Genomic DNA, 469 nt, shown 5'->3' with positions numbered 1-469 from the left:
AAGAGCACAAGAGGAAGTGGCTTCAAGCCAGGGGAGGTTCAGGTTGGACATCATGAGGAATTCCTCCACGGGAACGATTGTTAAACATTGGAATGGGCTCCCCAGGTTGATGGTGGGGTCACCGTTGCTGGAGGCGTTCGAGAAATGACCAGACATGGCACTTACTGCCATGGTCTAGCTGTCAAGGTGTAGGTGGATCAAAGATTGGACTGGATGATCTCAGAGGTCTTTTCCAACCTAATTGATTCCATGAATCTGCGTTTCTGTGTCCGCTTGCTCCCCTGGCCCAGCCCGGCCTAGCTCTTCCTGCCACCATATTATTACGAAGCTGCTCACGGCTTGTCGCCGGTGCCGGCGCAGCGCTGAGGACGGAAGGCGGGGAGGGGAGGCGGTGTCGGTGCTGGGACAGCGCTGGGGGCAGAAAGGGAGGGAGGGGGTAACGGGGGAGCGGTCAGGGGGGGGCGGGGGG

The sequence above is a fragment of the Corvus brachyrhynchos genome, unplaced genomic scaffold (genome assembly GCF_000691975.1).
Source record: "Corvus brachyrhynchos isolate BGI_N302 unplaced genomic scaffold, ASM69197v1 scaffold56, whole genome shotgun sequence".
NCBI lineage: Eukaryota > Metazoa > Chordata > Aves > Passeriformes > Corvidae > Corvus > Corvus brachyrhynchos.
This window is presented reverse-complemented; position numbering follows the sequence as displayed.